Source organism: Lactuca serriola, chromosome 9 (assembly GCF_051521515.1).
Source record: "Lactuca serriola cultivar US96UC23 chromosome 9, Lser_US96UC23_V15, whole genome shotgun sequence".
NCBI classification, from domain to species: Eukaryota; Viridiplantae; Streptophyta; class Magnoliopsida; order Asterales; family Asteraceae; genus Lactuca; species Lactuca serriola.
This window is the reverse complement of record NC_136416.1, coordinates 84,298,663-84,307,249: the sequence shown is the minus strand read 5'-3', so window position 1 is coordinate 84,307,249 and position 8,587 is coordinate 84,298,663. Positions and strand designations below refer to the sequence as shown.

The window sequence follows — 8,587 nt, the reverse complement described above, 5'->3', positions numbered from 1 at the left end:
GTCTCCGGGTTTGTTAGTAATGGAACACTAGCATTGGTAAGATTAGGTTGGCAGTAAGTGTAGGAGTGTTGTAAGACTGCGGGGTGGCCGGTAGCATTCACTAAGTTGGTAGTTAGTGTGGGAGTGCTATAAGACTACGAGGTGGCCCGTAGCATTCATCGGTCCTTATGTAGAGGTGAGGGCATGGCAAATCAGTGATTGGTTGGGGATTTCTTCAAATGGTTTAGACCAGGGTGGGTTAGGTCGTAAGATTGTGGGAGGGCCACAACATGTAGGGAATCGATAAGTGATAGGTCGTTAGTGGCTGGTTGTGATATAAGATTACAGTTGGTCATGTAGCATTCACATGTAGCATTGGATTCAGTGGCGAGATAGTTTGAGCAATTGTTACCAGATAAGGCTTTCTTTCGAAAGTCGCGTGGGGTGACTGTGTGAGTCTTTTGACTCAACAACCGGGCGAGAATCCAGTGTTTTAGTTATTTGGCAGACAAGTTGGGACCGGGGAGGTCTCATCTGCTTTTGAAAAGCAATTAGGGGGGGGGGGCAGCAATGATTCAGGCAGTATTAGTGATTTGGATTTCGTGTGTGGAGTCGCTTGTTATTCAGGAAGATGCTAAGTCACTTGTAGTGGGATTAAATAATCTCAGAGTAATTGATTTCACCCTGTTGCGTAACTCTCGTTTGAGTCTAACCGTTGTAGGGATGAATCTTCTACTCAAAGGATTATCTTATCCTTTTATCAAGTATAAGTGTTCTGCAGTTGTTTATGGTCAATAATTTTGTTCCCTATGGAAGTATCAGATAATCAGGGTTGGAAGTGTTTTGTTGGGTCTGGTATTCAGTAAGGATTCCGTATGGTAGTGATTCAGTATGGGCGGTCTGTCAGGGAGTAACACCAATTTGAGAATTCAAGATTTCAGGTTTCAAGAAAGGTAGGGCTGATTCTCTACATGGGATTATGGATTCGTCTTCTTCGGGTCTGGAGAGTTCTACTATAGATGGGTTTGGTAGCCTTAGGAAGGTCGTGGGTGTTCAGGGCTATGATTGCATTCTTTAGACTGTCTGGGCACCTGGGATGGTAAGGAATGATATCAAGGACGAAATCTAATTCAAGTGGGGGAGAGTTGTAACACCCAGAATCTTGAGGAACAATTGTAAGGAATGAATCCCTTTTTGGGGATTGGAACAGGACATGTTGGAGTAACCAACACAACGTTTCTAGTTAAGGACCAATGTGGTTTTTATTAAGACCAACACGGCGTGTTTGAAGCTGGGAAAGAAACCCTAAATTACACCCTATATAATCTCCTTAAGCCCCAAAGGCGGGTCTCCTTACCAGCCTCCGTTGCCACGTAAACCCTAATTCTTCCCTTAAACTTTCTTGGTGGTGTTCTTGAGCCTTTATTGGATTCTTGTGATTATTTTTGCTCATTTCCAAATGAATCCCACTTTGGGTCTTTGGATGAGCTGGGTTTATTAAGGGCTTGGTAATTCAGATATGGGTTTGTTTTGGTATCCTTGAGCACAAAAGTGCAAGCTTTATGTGAAGGATGGTGTCATGCATGCTTCAAGTCCCCTATTAAGTCCCTTTTTAGCTTAAGAGCTTCAATTAGTCATATATGGACGTAAAGTTGGAAACTTTACATGATAATCCAGCTCAAGGAGGTCAGATCTACGTTTCGGGGATATGTATTTAAAGATTAAGTGCTTAATGGTTAAGCTTTTGAATCTCGAGTAAACACGACGTGTTGGCTAGGGATTTCCCGATTATCTGGATGATGGAAGAACACGACGTGTCTAAGAGGCTACACGACGTGTTGGGTCAACATGGACTATTGACCTTGACTTCAACTTTTGTAGTTGACCAGGGTTGACCATTGGGTGTTTTGGGTTTGACCTATCTTTTGGGCTTGGTTGTTTGGGGGAATTGTGGGGCCATGTGAGAACAAGTGTTTTGGATTAGGGAAAGTTAATGGGCTTTAGGGTAAGGTCCATGTAAAGGTTTGGTCCCAATTTAGAAAACTGGGCCATAAGTGGACCTTGGTTGATTATTTGGTTTGTGGGCCTTTGATTGTGAGTTTGGGCCATAGTCTTAGACCAAACCAGGTGAGGGGTAAATGGTCTTTTTACCCCATATATGTGGATTATTGGATGTGGTTTGGAACCCAATTGTTAATTGGGTGTTATTTGTTTGATAGCTTGGGGTTTCTAGCGGATCAACAATCAAACATTTATTTGCGGGTTCAGCTATCGAGGTGAGTTTTCATCACTGTACTTGCTGGTCGAAGGCACCAATGCCGACCCTTTGGATTGTTATCCTGGTTTATCGTATGATTGAGTACTGTGGTGACCTGTTAGATTTGTATCATGGTAGATAGGATGATGTTATGCTTATTGATCTGTTAGATTTGCCTATTATCTGTTCTGGCTATATGTTTACTAGTCGTATGTCTTGATGTAATGTGGTTGGGTTGACACTGTACTGCTTTGTGCTGCCAGTAAACAAACCCGGTAATATTTATATCAGTATGTTATATTTATACTTATCTATTATGTTTATGTCGACATGGTTGGGTTGAGGAGGTCCTGCTAGTGCTGAAGGCCAACATACCCAGTGTGGCCCGAAGAGGCTGTAGGCCAGTGGGGCATACCAGTCAGGCCGATGGCCTGGTGAACGTTCCAGATAGGCTGAAGCGCCGGCAAGGCGGTCCAGTCATGCTGAAGGTTCTATGAGCGGTCCAGATAGTCTAAAGGCCCGGTGAGGCGGTCCAGTCATGTTGAAGGCTCAATATGCATGTTGTTTGTTGTTTAAGTTATCTATTGGGTGTTGGTACCTTGGGGGACCTCACTAAGCTTTGTGCTTATAGTTTTTGGTTTATGGTTTCAGGTGTTTCAGAGATTCGTGGCAAGGCGAAGGTGTGACCGTACTCATCCTGAATTTATATCATTGATCTTGGGAGGTGCTGATTTTCAAATAATGTTTTGAGACCAACATTTTATGAACATTTTATTAGTAAAAGGATCGTTTTGAAAAAGTTTAAAATTCTTGAAATTTTTGGGATGTTACATTTTTGATCCAACAATTTCGGCTGTAAAACAATTCAAGAAACCATTTGCAATCATATGACCAAAACAAACACTTTTCAAAACTCAAAATTGGTAAAATGACTAAAATAATCTTGTCATCTCCTGTACTTGTGAGTATATTAATTGAATAAACTTCGCTCACCTCAAACTCTGCATCATACACACTTGTTTTGAAATTTTAAACATTTGATGCGACTTTGTTCCCATCAATCACAAAATATTTTAGTTGATGACTAAGAACGCCTTCAACTATTTTACACTTGTACTCACCAAACACCTTTTGAATGGATTTTGTTACACCTTGGTTTAAGAATGAAAAATGATGCTGAATTATAACACAAGAAATCATAATTACAAACCATGATTGAATGCATAGATGAAAGCATGATAAGAAACTCTAGTCCACAAATTGTTTCATCATCGCACATATCATACTAAAAGCAAAATAAGTTAACTAACACTAGACTGCAATTTAATTGTTGGGTGTTTAAAAAAAATTATGAAGAAAATATGTTAGAAAGGACCAACATTGAACATAGTAACTGTTTGATCAAAGTTTGTGAAAAAGAATTACGAACGTAGATAGTATGAGGTTGTTTTACATCTAAGCCATTACACCGAGAGAAACTGTTTTATCCCCCAATATTGGTAAATGGATGCATATCATCAATTTCAATGAAATTGAAATCCTAATGGTAGTAAAATGTAGAACAACGAAATGAAGCTCAATGAAATAAGTTGTGAATTGAGTACCAAAATTCCAAAATTTTCTACATAGTTGACAAATGTTGAGGGTTCAATGTGTGTAACAATAAGATCATAGATTAAAATATAGTTTAATATCATAGAAATCCGCTAAGATATTAAAATTATATCATCATAAGCCTCAAGTCAATGTAAAAATACTCCAGATCTAGATAAAATCAACTACAAATAACTGTATTTGGTGGAAAAAGTTGAAGATATCAATAAAGATTTAGAGAAAACCAAATGATTTCTATTCAGATAGATAAGGGTTTGTCGTCAAACATAAGGGGAAGCAGAGCCCATGATCAGAAACTCTAGCCCACAAATTGCTTCATCATCACACATAAATCAGATAAATTCAAATTTTCATAATTAATTGGTGAAAGTAGACAAAACCTATTTGATACATGAAGCGATTAACATAGATGATGGTACTAATAGAGATGCAAGGGCTTGAAATACATAGGGTTGAACGATGTTGATGAACATCGTAGGGTTTTATTAGGATTTTATGCAAAGCCATATGTGGGCTATAGCTGCACTAATCGACTAATCCTTGGTAGGTTATTCGATTACATATGACGATAATAGAGTAAGAAATTGGTGGAAAATGAAAGATAGAATTTGAGTGGGTTTACAAAAGATGAGTGAATACGAAAAAGACACAATTGATAGCGGAATCTGTGAAGAAGATGGAATTATAGAAGCATCGACGATTATAATCGATTGTAGACGATATTGTATGTATCAGAAGAATTCAAAATTTTAGAATTGAATTGAATATTAAAGATTTGTAGAAGGAGGCGAGATTTATGGGGCGAGAAATCAGGGATTGAGAATTATATTCCAGACACGTAGAAGGGAACTTATAGAGAATCACTTGGACATTTTAGGCAGGAAAATACGATTGGGTGGTTGGTGGCTCAGCTATTGCCATGTGGCATTTAAGTACTCATTTATTAGGATAGAAGATTTGCAAATAATTGAAAAACCATGAGATCCATCACAATATCGAAAAAGCTCAATAGAAGATATTGTTAATTAACAAACTTCTTGAAAAAGCTCATCCAATAACATTTTTATTTTTAAAATGAATTTTATGATGAAAAAGCTCATAAAAAAATTTCTATTATGGATGTTCTTGGTTCTAATATGGATTAGAAAATTTAATTAGGTGGCTTTTAATCTATTCACATATATTTGGAGGTTATATTTAATTTTTTGTAACTTACATTTAGAGCCACGAATGATTATGCATAAGCCAGGGTTTATTAATTAAGGGGTCCTGGTTCTCCGATTGAAATATTTGATTAGTCCACTGAACAAATAATGTTTTGACATTTATATCCTTGGTTATTAATATGTAAATAATTAAGAAATAGAAAGACAATCCTAAACTCCTAGTGGCTATTGCTTCGATTAAAAGATCCAGAATTACATGACTTCCATGTAGGCCAGTAATAGATTACTGCATAACACAAAGAACCCAGTAATTCAAATTTTCAACGTCTATTAGGAGAACGTGCACAAAAAAACCAAGAAATCTATCGTGGATGATGGAGGCTTCAAATTGCACCGGAAAATACCAGATCTATGAAAAGAAAGAATAGGCGAAGAACATGTTATCAACAATTTTAGTCACTTGATTGCACCAAAATGAACAAATCCAAGTGTCAAGCTATCTCCCTTTCATCCCGCGCCATTGTTTTCTGCTTCTCTATGGAATTCACCCGAGCACCACTTCATCTTCTTAAACACAAATACAACTTTTACTTTCATTTTTAGGTTTAATATAGCTTATTCAAGAACACCGCCAAACTTCTTTAGTTTTTTTTGCAATACTAGCATTCTCAAATCCAATTTTTAAACCTCCAATTCAACTTTGCAAAATACATGTAACCTGATAGTTTAAATAATTACCAGACGTGGATGACGATTCCTTATGGATTTTATGCCTTTTTTCAATTTCCTTTTACCTTCTCATGATTTACTACACATATATAATTTATGGTAGGTTTGAAACATCTTAACTCGTCATGGCATCAAACCATTCAATGTTCTATTTCTTCGAGCTTGTAGCTGATTGTGTATTTGAAAAAACCTTATGTTCGTAATTTTAAAGCTTGATACAATATGATTTTGACAAAATCCCCAAAAATCTAAGGGATTTGTCAAAGATCACTAGATACAAGATGTCTTGCTTGATAATATGTAGAGGGGAATTGAATTAGGTAAAGATGCTAATATTCACAATGATGGAGCTGAAGTCGGTCAAGGATTTATCGTTTTTCCTAAGTAGATCGCTCCACTGGTCAAGAAACCAGGCGACTTAGCAGTCGGAGTAGGGAATGCGACTAAAGGGTGAAAGAGGACAAGGAGAAAGAACCGATGGTATTGTTGGTGGAGCAACATTGAAAATGGTTTCTAATGATACAAGGGGTTGCAAAGGTTCATCGACGGTTTCATTGGGGTTCTCCGACGAAACAATCGTAGCAGACGGCAAGGGCGGAGGCAGATGATTTCGACATTTGCAATGAAAAAATATGAAGAAGTAAAGAAGGAAGAAGGAATAAGAAGGAGTGTCGTGTTTCATTTGGAAACAAATTCAAGGAATTTTTTCTCTCTTTAATTCAAAATGAGGGCATTATTTTCAATATCTTAAATTTTCTGCAGATAGAAAAGACTTAGTGGCAAAATCAAACTCCCTTAATTAATAGGTATACAAGTCTTGTTATATTTATCACTAGGCGAATCCTCGTGAATTGCGCATGATATCAACCATGTTGTTAAAATATGTTAGAATTTATGATTTTACCTACATTTTTATTTCATTTTTCTTATCATTAGCAGAGAATTTTATAAACATGCAATTGTCAACGAAACCGACTAAACAATAGTTTAATTAATTTTTTAAGATATGATATTTTGTTTAATGTATCCGATCGTAAGAAACTGCAAATGTGCTATATTAATATTATGGTGAAGATCATAAAATTGGTATCTTTTATCGAGAATATACGCCAAAAAGTTACTTTATAATGAAATAAAAAATGACATTCTAAGACGAAAGAATTGTTGAATATGTCATTTGTTTATGTTTGATTGCAATATAAAGTTATTTTTGAAGGTTAATTGTAACATCACGTTATTCATGTACTTCTAAATTCACCCCTATAATTCTATTTCATGTCAAATTGGTCCCCAAGTCCAAGAAATATGCTTTGAAGCTCTAGTGGCAATTTCGTAATTTGGGCAGGAGGAGTATGTCAAGCGTACATATGTGTACGCCGAGCGTACTAGGGCGTACACTTGTGTACATGGGGCTTACTAATGTCAGGAAGAAACCGTAATTTTTAGGGTTTGGGTGGTATTTAAGAAACATTGTGGCTCATTTCTCCCCACCTTTTCAGCTTCCACATCATTTGAGACGTTTTTGCAAACCCTAGCCCCCTTAGTGTGTTTTTTAAGCACAAGAGTGTGTTTTTGGTGTGTTAAAGGAAGAAGAAGTTGCATCAAGGCGCATTGAAGTGGAAGCAAGCTTGTGGATCTGAGATCTTTGCATTCTTGAGAAACTCCAGAAGGTATAAAGCCTATACCTTGATGTATTGGTTGTTAGATCCCATCCTTGGGTGTTTTATGTTGCTTTTATTATCCCAAAGGTCCCATATTGTGCATGGTTGGTTATTGTCGTTTTGAGCTGTCCTTCCAGACCCTAGGAGGGGTCCTAAACCAAAATCAAGTCCCTTTGGTTAGTTTAGCTCCATGCATCTTGTGGGAGGTCTTAATGGATTAAGAACTTGTGTTGGGCTCTTATTAGACATGTAAAGTCATAAGTTGGAAACTTTATGACTCTAGGGTGCATTTGGACCATAGATCTGAAGTATGGACTTGAGTGCTTAAGCCATTAAGCACTTAATGAAGTTTTTGGGGTTACGAGGTGACGCCTCACGTAAGCTGGACTATGCTCCACGTACTCGGTCAAACACCCCGATAGTGGTCATCTACGAGGCTTCGTGTATGCTAAGCGTGTTGGAATAGTGTCTAAGGCTGCAACTATATCAGGCAAGTATTTGACCTGGTTGTGCATGGTCCTTTTGGGTTTCCTTCACCATAGCAACTTGACAGGATGATTTATAATGAGAGAAGAAATATTATTAATATATTATGAGAATAATATAAGGAATAATAATATTATTTGATTAATATAAGTCATAAATTAATTAGTAATTAATTTGGTGACTTAAAGAGATTAATTGAATAAAGGGGCATAAACTGTCAATTGTATGATAGTTGTACTTTGGGCTATAATCCCTTATGGATAAGGGGGGACGGTTTTGGGGGTTAGGATAGACCTTGAAATCATCCAAGGCTTATCATTAGGGTATTGGATTGGTTAGGGCTTAAGTTATCCAATTAGGGTTTAAGGATGAAATCCTAGGAGCCTCATGTTGGATTAGTGTCTAAGCCCGTAACCATATTTGGTAAGTACTTGACCCGGTTGTGCATGGTCCTTTTGGGTTGCCTTCACCAAAGCAACTTGACTGGAGAAATTAAATAGAGAGAGAGGTTATTTTGATTTATTAATATGTTATAAGAATAATATATTAAAGGAAAAATCATATTTGTTTAATTAATATTGGTCAATAATTAATTAGGAATTAATTTTGTGATCAAGTGTAATTAATTAAACTAGAGGGGCTGAATTGTAATTATAATATAAGTTGCAAGATAGGGCAATATTTATCCTTGTTAA

The 8,587-nt window shown here is 36.9% G+C and overlaps 1 non-coding gene across 1 annotated transcript; it reads right to left on the bottom strand.

The window, feature by feature from the left end:
• Nucleotides 1–3,878: 3,878 nt before the first annotated feature.
• LOC145077332 (small nucleolar RNA R11/Z151) lies at nucleotides 3,879–3,974 on the bottom strand. The gene has a single exon (XR_013693113.1). It is a non-coding gene; the product is annotated as a small nucleolar RNA R11/Z151 (small nucleolar RNA).
• Nucleotides 3,975–8,587: the final 4,613 nt, after the last annotated feature.